General features: G+C 42.7%; 1 long non-coding RNA gene across 1 annotated transcript in view; it reads left to right on the top strand.

Moving 5' to 3' along the window:
* LOC108592268 (uncharacterized) overlaps positions 1-19,242 on the top strand; it is a 46,514-nt gene extending 27,272 nt beyond the window's left edge. Inside the window, exon 3 of the long non-coding RNA XR_013525264.1 lies at positions 19,002-19,242. This is a non-coding gene — a long non-coding RNA (uncharacterized LOC108592268). The remainder of the gene's footprint in view (positions 1-19,001) is intronic.
* The last annotated feature ends 376 nt before the right edge of the window (positions 19,243-19,618 follow it).

Below are 19,618 nucleotides of genomic sequence, written 5' to 3'. Positions count from 1 at the left end.
TAAGGACACATGCACACGAATGTTCATTGCAGCACTGTTTACAATAGCAAAGACCTGAAACCAACCCAAATGCCCATTGATGATAGACTGGACAGGGAAAATGTGGCACATATACACCATGGAATATTATGCAGCCATCAAAAACGATGAGTTTGTGTCCTTTATAGGGACATGGATGAATCTGGAGAACATCATTCTCAGCAAATTGACACAAGAACAGAAAATGAAACACTGCATGTTCTCACTCATAGGCAGGTGTTGAACAATGAGAACTCATGGACACAGGGAGGGGAACACTATGCACTGGGGTCTGTTGGGGGGAATAGGGGAGGGACAGCGGGGGGTGGGGAGTTGGGGAGAGATAGCCTGGGGAGAAATGCCAGATATAGCTGAAGGGGAGGAAGGCAGCAAATCACACTGCCACGTGTGTACCTATGCAACTATCTTGCATGTTCTTCACATGTACCCCAAAACCTAAAGTGCAATTAAAAAGAAAAAAATATGTTCTCTGCAAGTAACTGCTGCAAACAGCCAGGCCTTGAAAATTCAAATCATTTCGTAATGATTAAACGAAAGAGAGCTGGTGTGACACCAGTACCAAGATAATGAAATGTAAAAGGTGAAAAGAGCAGCAAAACTCCCCAGAGAAGATACAACAGAAATTGGCGATGAAAACAGTCACCAAACATTTTGCTGTAATTTTTTCTTTTTGAAACAGAGTCTCGCTCTGTCACTGGGCTGGAGTGCAGTGGCACAATCTCGGCTCACTGTTTTTTTTTTTTTTTTTGAGATGGAGTCTTGCATTGTTGCCCAGGCTAGAGTGCAGTGGCACGATCTCAGTTCACTGCATCCTCTCCCTCCCAGGTTCAAGCGATTCTTGTGCCTCAGCCTCCCAAGTAGCTGGGATTACAGGCATGCACCACCATGCCTGGCTAATTTTTTTTTTTTTTGAGACAGAGTTTCGTTCTTGTTACCCAGGCTGGAGTGCAATTGCACGATCTCGGCTCACTGCAACCTCCGCCTCCTGGGTTCAGGCAATTCTCCTGCCTCAGCCTCCTGAGTAGCTGGGATTACAGGCATGTGCCACCATGCCCAGCTAATTTTTTGTGTATTTTTAGTAGAGAGGGGGTTTCACCTTGTTGACCAGGATGGTCTCGATCTCTTGACCGCGTGATCCATCCACCTTGGCCTCCCTAAGTGCTGGGATTACAGGCGTGAGCCATCGCGCCCGGCCAAATTTTTTTTGTATTTATAGTAGAGACAGGGTTTCACCATCTTGGCCATGCTGGTCTTGAACTCCTGACCTCAAATGATCTGCCCGCCTTGGACTCTCAAAGTGCTGGGATTACGGACATGAGGCACCATGCTTGGCCTTGCTATACATTTTTTAAAGATATAAAAAATTGCCTACCAGTTATGGTCGTTCACATCTGTAATCCCAGCACTTTGGGAGGCTGAGGCAGGCAAATCACTTGAGGTCAGGAGTTCAAGACCGAACTGGCCAACATAGTGAAACCTCATCTCTACAAAAAATACGAAAATTAGCTGGGCAAGATGGTGGGTGCCTATAATCCCAGCTACTCAGGAGGTCGAAGCAGGAGAATTGCTTGTACTTGGGAAGAGGTGGAGGTTTCAGTGAGCTGAGATGGCGCCATTGTACTCCAGCCTGGGTGACAAAGTGAAACTCTATCTCAAAAAAGAAAAGAGAAAAAAAAAAAAAGACAGTGAGAAAAAGAAGATGGCCAGAAAGCATGAAGAAATGAAATGCGTGCTGAGGTTTAGTCTAGGTATTTCAATATTGGAAATATATTAATATATTTGATCATATGGGTAGATTTGAAGAAAATTATAAAATGGTCTGCATAGATGCTGAAAATACATCTGGCAAAATTTGACAACTATGCTTGATAAAAATATTGACTCAGGTAGATATAGATGAATATTTCCTTAACATGATAAGATAAATTGATCTCAGCTTAACATCATGCTTAATGCCAGAACTTATAAATATTTCCAACAAATGGAGGAATAAGATAAAAGATGTCCATCATCACTACTATTATTTCACAGGTGCTGGAGGTTTTAGCCAATGCAATTAGACAAGAGACGGAAACTAGAGGTATAAAAATTGGGAAAGGGAAAAGTAAAACTATCACTATTTGCATAAGTTATTATTGTAAACTTGGGAAACCCATGATAATCAAATGAGACAGTAGGTGCAATGATAATATCTTTTTATATATACACAAGTCACAATCAGATAAAATCTAGCAAAACCCCAACAAAGCAACTACAACCAGGTGTGATGGTCTGCACCTGTAGCCCCAGGTACTTGGGAGGCAGAGGCTGGAGGATCACTTGAACGCAGGAGTTGGAGGCTGTAGGGACCTATGAATGTACTACTGCACTCCAGCCTAGGTGACAGAATAAGACCCTGAATCAAAACAAAGCAAAACAAAGCAAAGCGAACAAACAAAATACAGCAACTACAATAAAAAATAAAATACCTAAGAATAAACTAAACAAAAAATGTGCAAGAGCATATTAAAAAATTTACATATATATATTTGAGATGGAGTCTGTTGCCCAGGCTGGAGTGCAATGGTACAATCTCAACTCACTGAACCTCTGTCTCCCAAGTTCAAGGGATTCTCCTGCCTCAGCCTCCTGAAGAGCTGGGATTACAGGCATGCAACACCACACCCAGCTAATTTTTGTATTTTTAGTAGAGATGGGGTTTCACCAAATTGGTCAGGCTGGTCTTGAACTCCTGACCTTATGATCTGCCCACCTCAGCCTCCCAAAGTGCTGGGATTACAGGCATGAGCCACTGCGGCTGGCCAACTTTAAAAATTTTAAAGACATAAAAGAACAAATTGCAGAACATTTACTGATTGTGGCTAGGAAAAGCCAAGATCAATGATATCTTTTTTTCTTTTCTGAGACGGAGTTTTGCTCTGTTGCCCAGGCTGGAGTGCCATGGTGTGATTTTGGCTCACTGCAACCTCTGCATCCTGGGTTCAAGCAATTCTCCTGCCTCAGACTCCCCAGTATCTGGGATTACAGGTGCTCGTCACCACACCCTGCTAATTTTTGTATTTTTAGTGCAGACAGGATTTCACCACATTGGCCAGCCTGATCTCAAAATCCTGACCTCTGGTGATCCACATGCCTTGGCCTCCCAAAGTGTTGGGATTACAGGCATGAGCCATCACGCCGGGCCATCAGTAATATCTTAATTATCCTTAAGGTAGTTTGTTGTTGTTATTGTTTTGGTGTTTTGGGTTTTGTTTCATTTTGTTTTTGAGATGGAGCGTCACTCTGTTGCCCAGGCCCAGGGTGGAATGCACTGATGCCATCTCAGCTTACTGCAACCTCTGCCTCCTGAGTTCAAGTGATTCTTCTGTCTCAGCCTCCTGAGTAGCTGGGATTACAGGTGTGGGCCACCACACCTGCTAATTTTTGTATTTTTAGAAGAGACATGGTTTCACCATGTTGGCCAAGCTGGTCTCGAACTCCTGGGCTCAAGTGATCCTCCTGTGTCAGCCAAAGTGTTGGGATTGCAGGCATGAGCCACTGTGTCCAGCCGGATAAAATTTTTAGTGTAAAAAATGAAACCTTAAAAATTCTAGAAAGAGGCAGAAGAAATAACCTTTAAAATCTTGGAGTGAGGAAGACCTTTGCAACTATGCCCTAAAATCCTAAAGTGATAAAAGAAAAGTTTGATACAGTTGACTTTATAAAAACGAAACTTGCACAAAAATAAAACCAAAGACAAGAAAAAAAAGAATTTTTATTATACATAAAATAAAGAGAATTTTTATTATACATAAAATAAAAATAACTGGGGAATAGCGTTTGTAACTCATATTCTGTCTCTGTAAAAACAACAAAATAATGAGTAAAGAATGTGTACACCTGGAAGGTTGGCAAAAATCCCAAGGTTTGATAATGTAGGGGCCAAGAGCCTTCTGAAGTTTTGCTGAAGAGTCAACTTGCAAAAGGCAGATTAGTTGGAGAAGAGGCATGCAAATGTATTTAACATGTGTATATGGGAGCCTTCTGAATGAAGATATATAGATACAGGGGAAATTGTTCATTTTTTCCTTCAGTTTGAGAGCAAGTAATGTTTATTAACTGATCTGATTAGAAAAATAATCATGGTAGACACCTTAGTTCATTCTTCTAAGAAGCCTGTTAATCTAGTTCTCCCTGTTGACAGCGTCTCCACCTTCTATAAAATGGGTGGTCATTTTCTTCATTCCACCTCTTGGAGAAGATAATTTGAAGGGTCACAGGAAGTCATTTGCTTCTTTGAAGCATTTTCCAACAGTATAGAACTCATGAGTTAGATCCTCCATGCAAATGATGCCATATTTACAAAGAGGTCGAGCAATCAAAGCATTATCTGTCAAAGAAATTTGCTTCTTACTGAATTTGCCATAACCATGCTTGTAGATTAGTTCATTTTCTGACTTCAGAGTTGGGTTCCCCCATGCAATGCATGGCTTTACAATCCTCAGCATGTGAATTGAAGCCTTGTTGAGCTTCACAAATATTTCCATTGAAGATTTGATGAAGGCGAAGAAACTGCAACACTTTTCGGACCTTGGTGCTCACGCCACTAACGGTCTGATCCTGATGACAAACACCAATTTGGGTTCTGCAGGTACACTGACGTTGCCAGCTTTTCTTGCCATCCTCGCCACTCGAATTTCAGTTCTGTACGTCTGCCTATATTCCTTGTGATAGTGCTTTGCTGTTTCATATAAGCTTCCATTTTGCCTTTCAAAACATCTTTTGGGCAAACTTCTTTCTCAGGTGCTTGATCTTCAGCTCTGTGAAATTCTTTCATTTTTTCTCAAGAGTTTCTGATATAGCAGGAACCTGCTTCTTCTGTTCAACATCCTGTATGGTTCTAGCTGGAAAAGAGGAGAAATTGCCCATTTTTATGCTTAGGTTCAACAATGCATGGTCCACCATTTAGAAATATGAGTGGACAAAAATGGTCTAATCTAATGCTAATAGACTAAGTGGGGGAACCCATCAAGGCCTCTCAGTCTGGACTCTTCTCAGCCTTTCTGAGCATGCTTTCCTTCCTTCTGAGTATGGGGAAAGATCCTCTCTGGAATAGGGGTCTTACGGCCCACAGTCAAACAAGGCAGGTCAGATAAATTTTTTATGGCCAGATTTTAGACAGAAAGGCAGAGGGAAATTTAGAGTAAGATTTTTAGGTTTTATGGCTGGTTGAAGAAAAGGGGTTCTGGTTGCTATGACCCACCTTGGGGAAGAAGGACTAGTTTCTAGGACCAGTCTTATAGGAGAATGGAACTGAGAGATAGGAGGGCAGGAGAAGGTCAGAAATAAACTTTTGCTTTGAGGCCTTCATTCTGGGGTATTGTTTTCTGAGCACCAACAATAACATTCTATGGATGGGTCTGTGTGGAACTGGACATTCTTGTATGTTGCTGGTGAGAGTCTAAACTGGTACAATGTCTATGGATGGAATTTGGTAATATCTATCAAAATTACCAGCAATTATCAAAATTATTCACCCAGAAATTTCACTTCTAGAAATATATGAGACAGCTATTTCTTACACATGTTTAAAAAAGTGTCTGTACGAGGTTTTTTATTGCAGCGTTACTTGCAAAAGCAAGGGGTAGAAAACAACCAGAGGTCTATCAGTGGTGGATTGGTTAAATACATACATGAGTATGTCAAATAAAATCAAATGAAAGGAAATTTAGAAGCCTCCCATGTCCTGTTAAGCGAAAAGCCTTAAAATACATGAAAAAGACAAGATGGAGAACATGTTTTTGGGAAACAATTGTGAAAAATAAGGGTTTGTATTTATTTTTGCTTCTATATGCATAAAGAAATTCTGGAGAGATACATAAGATACTAAGAAAAGGAGTGACCTGTGGGGGTGAGGGAACTGGGCAAATGGGGACAAATTCAAAAGGGAGACTATGTGCTTTTAATGTTTTCTGGTTTTTGAACCATGTGAATGACTCATGCAAAAAATAAATTAAAAAACATCTTTCGTTCAGAGAAATTGAGCAACAAATTCCTGTTACTAGAATCCTTTGATAAATGGAAGGATCATTTTGCAGGTCATCTATAAACATTATATTCGGTAACAATAAAGAGGCAGTTCTCTTACATTCTATAGAAACAATTCACAACACTTGATGCAATGCAAAATTCCAGATTGTAATCTGAGTATAGCAATAGATTTCCTATCAAAATTTTGTGAACCGATCTTTGAAGAAGGTGGGAGAACTGTCCTATCAAGTTTAAGATGTCAAGTTTTATTTCAAAGCTATAGTAATCAAGAAAGTATAATATTGGCACAATGTTATACAGACCAATATAATGGGGAAAAGCCTAGAAACAGATCCACGTGCATGGAAACACGATATGTGATAGAGTTAGTGTTGTAGATTCATTGGTGGATCGTTCCATAAATGGTGCTGAAACAATTTGTTATTGTAACAGTGAAAAAAAGGCCTATCATGACTAACTCCATTTTGCTCCTAATGCTACCCTTCCAGAATGAGAGATTTTAGGTTAACTTCTTTTGCTTATCTCTGCACATAGACCATGCTGACTATGAGAGGAATTTAGTTTACAGGTTAATTTTATTTTATTTTTATTTTTTTTGAGACAGAGTTTCGCTCTTGTTACCTAGGCTGGAGTGCAATGGCGTGATCTCGGCTCACCGCAACCTCCGCCTCCTGTGTTCAAGCAATTCTCCTGCCTCAGCCTCCTGAGTAGCTGGGATTACAGGCATGCACCACCATGCCCAGCTAATTTTTTGTATTTTTAGTAGATACGGGGTTTCACCATGTTGACCAGGATGGTCTCGATCTCTTGACCTCGTGATCCACCCACCTCGGCCTCCCAAAGTGCTGGGATTACAGGCGTGAGCCACCACGCCCAGCCTATAGGTTAATTTTAAAACAAGGCTGAAAATAGTCCCTTTTCCTAACCACCAAGGAGATAGGAAGGGCATATGAACAAGTAACAGTGTTTACTATTAAAACTTAATGTTAAAAATTTTGACCAGGAGAGGTGGCTTACTACTGTAATTCTAGCACTTTGGGAAGCCAAGGAAGAAGAATCACTTAAGCACAGGAGTTAGAAACTAGCCTGGGAAACTTGGCAAGACACCATCTTTACAAATACATAAAATCAAAAAGCAAATCCCTAGCCAGGCGTGATTGGGTGAACACATAGTTCCAGCTACTTGGGAGGCTGAGATGGGCAGATTGCTTGAGCCCAGGAGGTTGAAGCTGTGGTGAGCTGTGTTCATGCCATTGCACTCCAGCCTGGGCAACAAAGTGAGACCCTGTCTCAAAAACAAAACAAAAAATCCAAAACCAAAACCTACTGAGGAGGCTGAGTGGGAGGATCACTTGAGCACGGGAGGTTGAGGCTGCAGTGAGCCATGATCTCCCCACTGCGCTCCAGCATGGGTGACAGTGAGACCTTGTCTCAAAAAAAAAAAAAAAAAAATTATAAAAGCGTTGAGACCTGACCAAGGACAAGGAAGTTAACCCTTACTGCCACTCAGATGTCTGTAAACATTGGTCACCTTTTTATCTCAGTCCCCTCTCTCTCTTTCCCCTTCCCCTAATATAAAAGGATCCCAAAATTCATAGAGGCTTCTGAGGGTTCTTTAGGACAGGGCTTTCAAACACCCAGGCCACAGACTGGGACTGGTCTGCGGCCTGTTAGGAACTGGGTTGCACAGCAGGAGGTGAGCAGTGGGCGATCAAGCATTACCACCTGAGTTCTGCCTTCTGTCAGGTCAGTGGTGACACCACACTCTCATAGGAGCCCAAACCCTATCGCACATGTGAGGGATCTCAGAGAGGCTCCTAATGAGAATCTAACAAATGCCTGATGATCCAGTTTCATCCTCAAACCAACCTCCTCCCCTCCCTCCCTCCTGGTCTGTGGAAAAATTGTCTTCCACCAAACCGGTCCCTGGTGCCAAAAAGGTTGGGGACCCCTGCTTTACGACACCAGCCTGCCATCTTCTCTGTCTGCCGACTCTCCGAGATAAAGTCACTTTCCTTGCCCTAACACCTTGTTTCTCAACTTACTGGCTGTCAGCGAGCAGCACAAGCTTGGACTCAGCTACATTATGTATATGGGAACAAATTAGATTTCCACTTCACACACCAGTAAATTCACAGGGCCAATAAATTCTAGAAGGATTAAAAATTGTTGTTCCTGCAAAACTTAAAAACATTTAGAAGTTAAATATGGGAGGATATATGTATGTCCTCAGGATAGGAAATTATTTCTTAGTTAAGATACAATAAACATAAAATGTGTAAGAAAAGACTGCAGTGGCTCATGCCTGTAATCCCAGCACTTTGAGAGGCTGAGGTGTGGGGATTGCTTAGCTCAGGAGATTGAGATCAGCCTGGGCAACATAGCAAGACCCTGTCTCTACAGAAAAGACAAAAGTTAACTGGCTGTGGTGGCATGCACCTGTAGTCCCAGCTACTCAGGAGGCTGAGGTGGGAGGTTGAGGATCTGTGATTGTGCCACTGTACTCCAGCTTGGGTGACAGAGCAACAGCCTTTGTCAAAAAAGGATGTATTTGGAATAGTCTTTATAAGAAATGTGTGTATTGCCTCCTAAAGCAAATACTTTGACCACTGTTTAAATAATTACTGAATGTCCACCATGTGCCACACAGCAAAGTTCCAGAACAGGCAAACACTCATTTGGATGTCTGTGGTATTAGGGCATATGTATTGGTTTTTGCCACAGTTCCTGGCTCCTACCTCCTATCATCCTTGTTAAAATGTTGGGGCACTTTAGGCCTTGGGAAACACGTCTAAACAGACCTAAAGGTCTCTCTCTGACCTTCTCCTTTTACCTGTCCGTGGCGGGGCTCTAATATGATTGTGGGTCAAACAACCCTTATTCCAGAGAGGGTCCTGCTCCCTACTCTAGAGGAAGAAATGCTACCCAGGCTGAGTCAAGTCTGGACAGGCCTTTCTGGGTTTAGATCATGTGCTTTTTGTCCAATCACGTTTCTACACAGTTGTCCGTCATGCCTATGTAATGAAGTGTCTGTGAAAACCCAAGTACAGGGTTTGGAGAACTGCCGGATAGCTGTATGCGTGGAGGTTCCTGGAGAGTAGTGCACCCGGGGGTGGGCATGGGAGCTTTGTTCACTTTCCCCATACCTTGCCCTATGCATCTCTACGTCTGTATCTTTTGCAATATCCTTTATAATAAACTGGCAGACATAAGTAAGTGTTTCTCTGAGTTCTGTAAGTCACTCCGGCAAATTAATAGAACCCAAAAAGAGAGTTGTGGGAGCCCTAACTTGAAGCTGGTGGGTCAGAGGTTCTGTGACTGGTAGGGGATGGAACTATTCAGGGCTGAGTCCTCAATCTGTGGGATCCAACACTGTCTCCAGGAAGATCATGTTGGAATTGAATTGGAGGACACCCAGCTAGTGTGTGCTGCTCGGTGTGTGAGGAAAAGCCACACTTTGGTCACAGAGTCTTCTGTGATGACCGTAGTCGTGGTGTGAAAGCAGAGAAAAAACAGTCTGATAAGTTTTCCTAAAACAGTAAGTGGAGAGTAGAATTGTGGATATTAGAGGATGGGAAGGGGAGAAGGAAGAGAGGAAGAGGAGAGGTTCATTATTGGATATGAAATTACAGCTGGATAGGACACATGGGCTCTAGTGTTGTGCAGCCCAGTAGGGTAATGAAATGTGTCTTGGGACTCAGAGCTGCCCTAAGGTGTGAGCCAGGACTGATTCTTGGCGTATGGTTCAGGTGCACACTGATAGCTAGATCTACACCCCCAGCAGTGCTTGACAAACATTTTTTTTGTCTATGACACTCAGCAACACTTCTCCATCGTTGTCTCATAGGTTTGTGCTTTTCAAGAGTGGGAAGACTGTGCCAGGTCATATTTACAGGTTCTTTGGAGACATGTTTATCAATGTTCATATTTTTCCCTCCTGTTTTTATTTGACATGCAATAATTGTACATGCTTGTGGGTTATAGAGTGATATTTCCATACATGCGTATAATGTGCAATGATCAATTCAGGGTAATTTGCACATTCATCACCTCAACCATTTATCATTTATTTATGTTGTGAACATCTAGAATCCTCTGTTTTCTTACATTGCTGTAAAGAACTACCTGAGACTGGGTAATTTATAAAGAAAAAAGGTGTTTTTAAAAATATTTTTATTTTTTATTCTTTTTTGCCACTAGGTTACCCTGAGGAAAAAAAAAGAGGTTTAATTGGCTCACAGTTCTGCAGGGTCTACAGGAAGCATGTCCAGGGAAGCCTCAGGAAAATCACAATCATGGTGGAAGGCAAAAGGGAAGCAGGCACGTCCCACATGGCTGGAGCAGGAGGGAGAGAATGAAGGGGGAGGTACCACACACTTTTAAACAACCAGATCTCATGAGAACTCACTATCATGAGAGTAGCAAGGGGAAGTCCGCCCCCAAGGTCCAGTCACCTCCCACCAGGCCTCTCCTCCAACATTGGGGATTACAATTTGACATGAGATTTAGGTGGGGACACAAATCTAAACCATACCATCTTCTCTTCTAGCTTTTTGAAACTTTATAGTAAATTATAGTTAACCATATTTGCCCTACAGTGCTGCAGAATCTTGGAAACCATTCATCCTATCTGGCTGTAATTTTGTATCCATTAGCCAACTTCACCTCATCCTCCTCTCCTGTCTTCCCTTCCCAGCCTCTAATACTCACAACTGTACTCTTTACTTATGTGTGCTCGATATATTTTTTTAGTCTCCTACATGTCAGTAAGAACATGTGGTATTGACTTTTCTGTACGTGATTTATTTCAGTAAATAAAATGTCCTCCAGTTTCATTCATGTTACTGAAAAGGAAAGATTTCATTACTTTTTATGACTAAATTCCACTGTGTATCTTTTTTTTTTTTTTAGATGGAATTTTGCTCTTGTTGCCCAGGCTGGAGTGCAATGCTGTGATCTCGGTTCACTGCAATCTCTGCCTCCTGGGTTCAAGTGATTCTCCTGCCTCAGCCTCCTGAGTAGCTGGGATTATAGGCATGGGCTACCACACCCAGATAAATTTTGTATTTTTAGTAGAGACAGGGTTTTTCCATGTTGGTCAGGCTGGTCTCAAACTACCAACCTCAGGTGATCTGCCTGCCTTGGCCTCCCAAAGTGCTGGGATTACTGGCCTGAAGCACTGCGCCTGGCTCCACTGTGTGTCTTTACCACATTTTCTTTACCCATTCATTCATTGTTGGACACTTAGGTTGATTCCATAGCTTAGCTATCATGAATAATGCTACAATAAACATGAAGATGCAGGTGAGACAGTAGGGACAGCACTCAGCCCTCACCACCACTAATGCATTTTTTCCAAATCCGGCGTCTACTAGGCCTTGCACCACCCCCTCTACTGGCATCATCCCTGCTAACAGTGAGACCTTAAGGAAATTAGGATAAGGAGCATCCTACCATGAATCTTACTCAAGGGAGTTAACCCTATTACCTGCAATTGCAAAAGAGCAGAATAATGACAAATCTTTACCCTTTGCCTCATTATGATACAAAAATCCCCGCCCAGGCAGGGAATCAGCCACACCATTTTTGGATAATGCAACATCTGTATTAACATGATTTCTCACAGCAAATGTATACCCTGTGCTCCACCCCACACATTTAATGACACTTGAACACCTCATGCTTATTCACAGCATCCTTCTTAAAACCCTGCAAAAAGCTGGGGTGCAGTGGCTCACTCCTGTAATTCCAGCACTTGGGGAGGCTAAGGCAGGCAGATCATGAGTTCAGGAGTTTGAGACCAGAATGACCAACACGGTGAAACCCCATCTCTACAAAAAATACAAAAATTAGCTGGGTGTCGTGGTGCATGCCTATAATCTCAGCTACTCAGGAGGCTGAGGCAAGAAAATTGCTTGAATGTGGGAGGTGGAGGTTGCGGTGAGCTGAGATTGTGACATTGCACTCCAGCCTGGCTAAAGAGTGAGACTCAGCCTCAAAAAAAAAAAAAAAAAAGAAAAGAAAAGAAAAGAAAGAAAAGAAAAGAATTATTGGGACATAATTAAGATTTCATCTATGCCGCCATAGCTTCCAGCAAATAAATCACCACTTCCTTCCTAGTTTGGTGTCCGAGAGGTTTGTTTCATGGCCTTTCCTGCTTCACTCAAATTAGTCTCCCCAAAATTCAGAAAGTGGGCTTATTTTAAAAAGATAATTTGAGAATGGGCATGGTGGCTCAAGTCTGTAATTCCAGTACTTTGGGAGGCTGAGGAGGGTGGATTACCTGAGGTCAGGAGTTCGAGACCAGCCTAACCAATATAGTGAAACCCTGTCTCTACTAAAAATACAAAATTAGCTGGTCTTGGTGGCACGTGCCTGTAATCCCAGTTACTCAGGAGGCTGAGACAGGAGAATCACTTGAACCCGGGAGGCAGAGGTTGCAGTGAGCCAAGATCATGCCCCTGCACTCCAGCCTGGGTGAGAGAGTGAGAAACCATCTTAAAAAGTAAAAAATAAAAATAAAAAAAAGATAATTTGTCAGATAATAGGGCCCAGAGTGGGGAGTATTGATTGGTTGGGTGGGAGATGAAATCGTGGGGGATCAAAGTGGGTTCTTTTTGCTGCCTTCTGTTCCTGAATGGGACTGCAATATTGGTTGAGCCAGATTATGTGTGGGTGGCTACAATGGGTGCATCAGTAGGCAGGGTCTGAAAAGTATCTCAAGCACTGGTCTTACGTTTTACAAGAGTGATGTTATCTTTTTTTTTTTTTTTTTGAGACGGAGTTTCGCTCTTGTTACCCAGGCTGGAGTGCAATGGCGCGATCTCGGCTCACCGCAACCTCCGTCTCCTGGGTTCAGGCAATTCTCCTTCCTCAGCCTCCTGAGTATACTGGGATTACAAGCACGCGCCACCATGCCCAGATAATTTTTTTTGTATTTTTAGTAGAGACGGGGTTTCACCATCTTGACCAGGATGGCCTCGATCTCCTCGTGATCCACCCGCCTCGGCCTCCCAAAGTGCTGGGATTACAGGCGTGAGCCACCGCGCCCGCCAAGAGTGATATCTTCAGGAGCAACTGGGGAAATTCAGAATCTTGTGGCTTCTATCGGCATGACTTTCATACCTAACCTTGTGGCTGTAAGTCTTACAAAGGCAGTCTGGCCCGCAGGCAAAAAAAGAGTTTGTTTGGGAAAGAGTTATCTTTCATCTTTATTTCAAAAATACACTAGCTTTGTTTCAAGGTTCAAGAATATACTATCTATGCCCAAGAATGAAAAAGGCTTTTTAAGTGTGTGTATACCCTGTGCGAGATTAAGCTCCATCTTGTGTGGCCACCAGCAGGCTCTCTTGGGAAAGGATTCAAGACTAGGACTCAGATGGGTGTTGCAATTATGGACGCATGAAGGGGCCGCCATGTATTTGCTGACCTTAGTCTATATCATAATTTTTTTAAGTTTCCCTCTATGGTTACTGCACCATGCAATAATATTTGGTTATGCCTGAATAGCCTCACATGCAAAGAGACAGATTTGCCATCCTGAATAATAATTCGAATGGCTAAAATGAATTTCCTTTTCATGTATAGAGGTAAATCAACTGTTTGTAACCCTGGTGACACATTAGAATCATCTCTAGAACATAAGCATTTTTAATGTCTCGGCCTCACTTCAGATGGAATGAATCACAATCTCTGCAGTGGAACCAGGCATCAGTATTTTCAGAGAGATGCTGGGTGATTCTTTGTGTAGCCAAAGTGGTACACAATAGTCGACCAAGTGCTGAGTTACACCCTGCATGCAAGTGGTCATTATTCAATCCAGGTGTGTCCTTCTCAGTCAGTTGGTTTGAGAACATGATGGTGGAACATAGCAAGTGGTTGTTATTACCAGCGAAGCTTAGCTGCTTCACGAGCTGTATCTGTTGGGTGGATAGTGGCAGGCAGAGCAGATGGCATCTGTATGTTTGGTATTTTTGGTGAAAAGAGGAACGCCAAATGGCGAGGGGAGTTCCTATCTTCAAACTGACCATTGATAACATTGCTGCTGTTCCTGCTACTTGCTCACTGCTGCCCTCTACCAGGGGAAAGCAGAAGCAGCGGAGATGTGGTCCTTGCCCTCAGCGGAGGAGGTGAAGAGATGAGGGGGAGGGGAAAATACTTGCAAAGCTACTCTTATCCTCTAGGCACTTTCTTTTCTTTTCTTTCTTTCTTTCTTTTTTTTTAAAGATGGGGTTTCACCATGATGGCCAAGATGGTCTTGAACTCCTGACCTCAGGTGATCCGCCCACCTCGGCCTCCCAAAGTGCTAGGATTATAGGCATGAGCCAACGAGCCTGGCCCCTCTAGGCACTTTCTATGTGTTATCTCATGTAATCCTCATGATAGCCTAGAAAATGAGATGTGACTGTCCTCATACAACAAAATGGATTCTGAATCAGAATGTGTGTGTGTGTGTGCACGAGCATGTGCGCATGTGCTGAGAGCCACTGGGCTAGATGAGCTAGATCTATGCAATTTCTTCCAGCTCTAATGGACAGTTATTTTTAACCTTATAAGGAAATATGATGGGTTTAACTTTAAATTATTTGTTATTCTCCTTTTCTTACAAATTATTTGAGCCAGTTTCTAATATTATGTTATGATAAAAATGAAGACATATAAGGGTCAGGGAACCGTGAAGGGTTATTGTGAGTGTGAAATGTGGCAAGGCAGGTGGAGCACTTAGCACAGGACCTGGCCAAGGTAAGGCTCAGTGAATGGAAGGAAGCGCTTGTTATCTGGATGAATGCATCAGCTACGGCTCTCCCTAAGCATCACTTCTGAATACAGCTTTAGAGAAACACTGGGCAGCAGACTATCTGATGTCATGGTCTCTAGAACACAAATATCTGTATCATTGATTAAGGGTGGCTGAAGGGAGCATAAGGTAGTGGGAGGAAAGGACTTTCCAGAAGGGGACATTTGGGCAGGATGCATGTTCTGGTTTGATGTGTCTGGGTGATGGTGGAGATTAGTCTGAGAGGTAGAGGGTGCTGGGAAGTAAGGTAAGTTTACAGAGGCCTTTGAAGGCTGAGTGAAGAAACATAAATTTGATGTGTTAGAAATGGAACTGTGGGCTGAGTGTGGTGGCTCACGCCTGTAATCCCACTTTGGGAGGCCAAGGCAGGTGAATCACGAGGTCAGGAGTTCAAGACCAGCCTGGCCAACATTGTGAAACTCTGTCTCTACTAAAAATACAAAAATTAGCTGGGTGTGCCTGTAATCCCAGCTACTCAGGAGGCTGAGGCAGGAGAATTGCTTGAACCTGGGAGACAAAGTTTGCAGTGAGCTGAGATTGCGCCACTGCACTCTAACCTGGGTGACAGAGCAAGACTCTGTCTCAAAAAAAAAAAAAAAAGAAATGGAACTGTTGAAGCTTCAGTTGCTGAAGCTATGGCAACCTCTCATATATTCATAGAGCTTCATGTGAGAACATCCTCTACTGCTAGTCTGGCTTACACCTGTAATCCCAGCACTTTGGGAGGCTGAGGCAGGAGGATCACTTGAGGCCATGAGTTTGAGGCCAGCCTGGACAACATGGTGAGATCTTATCTCTACAAAAATATAAAAAATAAAAATGTTAGTTGGACATGGTGGTGTGTGCCTGCAGTCTTGGCTACCCAGAAGGCTGAGACAGGAGGATCATTTCAGCCCAGAAAGTTGAGGCTGTGGTGAGCCATGATCATGCCCCTGCACTACAGCCTGCACAACAGAGTGAAACCCTGTCTCTAAAAAAATAATAAATAGGCCAGGCACGGCTGGCTCACGCCTATAATCCCAACACTTTGGAATGCTGAGGTGGGTGGATCACAAGGTCAGGAGATCGAGACAATCCTGGCTAACATGATAAAACCCCATCTCTACTAAAAATACAAAAATTAGCTGGGCATGGTGGTGGGTGCCTGTAATCCCAGCTACTCGGGAGGCTGTGGCAGGAGAATTGCTTAACCCAGGAGGTGGAGGCTGCAGTGAGCCGAGACAGTGCCATTGCACTCCAGCATGGGTGACAGAGCAAGACTCTGTCTGAAAAAATAAAAAAATAAAAATATATAAATAGAAAAAAACCAAACATTCCCTCCTCCCTATCTCCCTCCCTCCCTCTCTCTCTCTTTCTTTCTCTTTTTCTGTCTTCCTCTCTTTCTCTCTTTTCTTCCTTCTTTCTTTCTTCTTCTATCTTTCACCATGCCCAGCTGCTTTTTGTATTTTTTGTAGAGACAGGGTTGTGCCGTGTTGCCCAGGCTGGTCTCAAACTCCTGGGCTAAAGCAGTCTGCCCAACTAGACCTCCCAAGGTGCTGGGATTACAGGTGTGAGCTACCATACCGTACTCAACTCCAGCTATTTTTAAATTATTTGTGGTCTCCATCCATATGCCGGGTATGAAATTAGAGAACGTCCACTGAGATTTCTCCCTTCCCTCATTTGCTTATTGGATTCTCATTAGTGTGCAAGAGCCTTGAGGGTAGAGACTGAGCTTCACACTCATCTGCCACCGTACCTGGTCCAGACCACGTGTGTGAGCTTCATAATTGCTTCACATGTAATTGTAACAGTGGGCGTGAGTGGACTCAGTGTGGACTGATGTACTGCCTTGCAGTTTATGATGAGCGCAGAGCTCTTTGTTCAGAGAGGGTGGCTAAGTCTGAGTCAGCAGCCAAACTCCTACTCCCGCACTGTCAGATTTTTCTATTTGTAAAAAGAGATTTTTCAGAACAGTGCTTTCTCCACAGCCATGCCAAATCTCACTTACAAGACTGCATAGATGTCTTAGAACAACAAAATGAGTGAGTGTGTAAATTTGTATAAAGTTGTATGTCTGTGTGTATGGCATTCTCTATTTCTTGATTGAGATTTTGTAACTATGCTGGTATGTTGTGACTGTATTTATCAGAGGGGTGGTCAAACACCTAATGGAAACTCTTCTTCTGGTCACACCATGCTCATTCCAAACCTTACCTAGAGATGGAAGTCGGAGTGACATTAACATTAGAAATTATATTCAGAGATTTTTCTTTTCCTTCTAGATTGTTTCTCTCTCTCTTTTTTTTTTTTTTTTTTTGAGTCGTTGTCTAACTCTGTTACCTAGGCTGTAGTGCAATGCAACATCTCAGCTCAGTGAAACCTCCACCTCTGGTTTCAAGTGATTCTCTTGCCTCAGTCTCCTGAGTAGCTGGGATTACAGGTGTGTACTACCATGCCTGGCTAATTTTTCTATTTTTAGTAGAAAATAGAAGATAGGGGTTTCACCATATTGGTAAGGCTGGTCTCAAACTCCTGACCTTGTGGTCTACCTACCTCGGCCTCCCAAAGCGCTGGGATTACAGGCATGATCCACAGTGCCTGGCACCACTGGTTTATTCTTGATATCTTAGGGATGGTTCCTCTTGATGAACAAAAACAATATGCCCTTTATTATGCTCTCCTTACTTTTTGTCATCTCTACTACAAGCAGTCTCTGCTTTTGCCCATAATATACTCTTGGAAATGTGTTGATAAGTTGAGCAACTGAAAGTCAAGTCACAGGCTCACATGTTATAAAGAGCACTCCATTTCTAGAGCCTGAAATATATCCAAGGAGTTATAGTTTACACACGGGCTTCCTTTCTTGGAAACAGGTGGCTGGGCATGAAATAGATTCTTCATGGGCACCTTGCTCTGGAGTGAGGGTAGGTAGGGAAGGCGGGAAGGTGAGAGGAGATACTGGGTTCAGCCAAGGTTGCCGAAGGGACTCTCCAGGGCATGGTAGGGTGGAGGAAAGTACGCTAGGGGGCTCCAGGGACAGGAGTGTGGTCAGAAGACCTGAGGAAGGGCTATCTGTTCTAATATGTACATTCCCATCATAAGTAAGGCAGGCCACTTTCCCTGACACTTTGCCGGAGACTGACACTCTAAAGCCACAGCTTGAAATCCTCATTGGCCAGCTGAAGCAGGAAGACTAAAATCCAGGCAGGACGTTTTGCAGTATGAGTGAACAAGGTATATAGAGTTGAAGGCTGCCCATAGCGGAGTTTCTTCACATAATTGAACATCATCAGCCTTGTCACTTATAAAGGAACAAACAAGTAAACAGAAATATATTCTATGAGTTGCAACATTTTGTTTCTATACATTCCTGGATTAGGTTGCATGAGGAATCATCCAGAAAATTGCAGCCCAAAGGCAAACCTCTCCTAGGACTTGAAGTCATTCAAAGAAAAGATGTATTGTCCTTACAGTAAAGTTGTGCTTCACTTAAGCAATGGATGCTTTCCAAATTAGCCAGATACTGAATTTTTTTAAAACTTGGAAATGTTGGTGGGGCACAATGGCTCATGCCTGTAATCCTAGCACTTTGGGAGGCAAAGGTAGGTGATCACCTGAGCTCAGGAGTTCGAGACCAGCCTGGCCAATGTGATGAAACTTTGTCTCTACTAAAAATTAGCCAGGCGTGGTGGTGGGTGCCTGTAATCCCAGCTACTTGGGAGGCTGAGGCAGGAGAATTGCTTGAACCTGGGAGCTGGAGGTTGCAGTGAGACAACATTGCACCACTGCACTCCAGTTTGGGAGACAGAGGGAAATTCTGTCTCAAACAAAACAAAACAAACAAATGAACAACAAAAACCTGGAAAGTTTTACAAATTTACAAAGAAATAATAATAATTCACTTTTCATGAATACTTATATAGTATGAATCTTCATTCTTCATTTATCTTTGTGGTAAATTTTAATTTTAAAATATTGAGTGCAAGAGCCAACTCTAAGAGGGCTTAGGATGATCTCTGCCTTCTGATATCCACACCTATGGAGTCTTCTCTTGCAGTAAATTGGGGCTGGCCCTGTGTGATGAATAGAATCAGCAGAAGTGATGGTGTGAGACTTCCTAGGCAAAGTAACGTAAGGATCACTTGCTTAACAGACAGCCAGTCACCATGCGATGAGGACACTAAGGCGTCCCTGAGGAGAGGTGCATGGGCGGAGAAACGGAGGCTCCTGACGGTCCTGTGGTGATTCCCAGTCCAGCCTGCCTCCTGAGCTATTTCCAAGTTCCTGGTTCTCTGAAATCGCACAAGAAAATGTATGATTATTGTTGTTTCAAGCCATTACATTTTGGGGTGATTTGTTAATTAGCAATAAATAATCAATACATTAAGTTTCTGAAAGTAGGGGATATCTGTATTATTTAGTCAAACTAGAAGTTTCTTATTCTTTTTGTGATTAGAGTTGAGTTTTTAGATCTGTGGGTTTATAGTTTTCAGCAAATTTGAAAAGATGTTGGCTATTTATTTATTCAAATACTTTTTCTGTTCTCCCTTCTTTCTCCTCTCCTTCAGCAAATCCAGTGACATATATTTAGGGTGTTGAGATTGTCGTGCAACTCACAGAGGTTCTGTTTATTATCGTCTAGTCTTTTTGTGTTCATTTCTATTACTATACCTTCAAGTTTACCACTAAATTATTCTGCAGTGTTGAATCTGCTGTTACTACAACCTGTGGTAGTTTTCACTTCAAACAATATATTTTTTATCTTCAGAA

Source organism: Callithrix jacchus, chromosome 1, assembly GCF_049354715.1.
Source record: "Callithrix jacchus isolate 240 chromosome 1, calJac240_pri, whole genome shotgun sequence".
Taxonomy (NCBI): domain Eukaryota; kingdom Metazoa; phylum Chordata; class Mammalia; order Primates; family Cebidae; genus Callithrix; species Callithrix jacchus.
Note: the sequence above shows the minus strand (reverse complement) of the source record. Positions and strands in the feature narration are given on the sequence as shown.